Genomic DNA, 535 nt, shown 5'->3' with positions numbered 1-535 from the left:
CTTCAAGTTTGTTGGCCATTTGTGTATCTTCTTTTGAGAATTGTCTATTCATGTCCTTAGCCCAATTTTTGATGGAATTGTTTGTTTGATTTTTTCTTATTGATTTAAGTTGCAGAGTCTGCATATTAGTCCTTTGTCTGATGTATAGATTGTGAAGATTTTCTCCCACTCTATGGGTTGCCTGTTTACTCTGCCAACTGTTCCTTTTGCCATGCGAAAGCATAGTAGTGGAAGTTCTAGCCAGAGCAATCAGACAAGAGAAAGAAACAAACGGCATCCAAATTGGTAAAAAGGAAGTCAAACTGTCACTGTTTGCTGACGATATGATCATATACCTAGAAAACCCTAAGGACTCCTCCAGAAAGCTCCTAGAACTGATCAAATTTCTGGATGCAAGATTAATGTACACTAATCAGTAGCTCTTCTAAACACCAACAGCAACCAAGAAGAGAATCACATCAAGAACTCAACCCCTTTTACAATAGCTGCAAAAAAATAAAACATTTAGGAATATACCTAACCAAGCATTGGAAGC

Source organism: Colobus angolensis, unplaced genomic scaffold (assembly GCF_000951035.1).
Source record: "Colobus angolensis palliatus isolate OR3802 unplaced genomic scaffold, Cang.pa_1.0 Scaffold23, whole genome shotgun sequence".
Classification (NCBI taxonomy): domain Eukaryota; kingdom Metazoa; phylum Chordata; class Mammalia; order Primates; family Cercopithecidae; genus Colobus; species Colobus angolensis.
The sequence above is the reverse complement of the archived record's forward strand: the minus strand, read 5'-3'. Positions refer to the sequence as shown.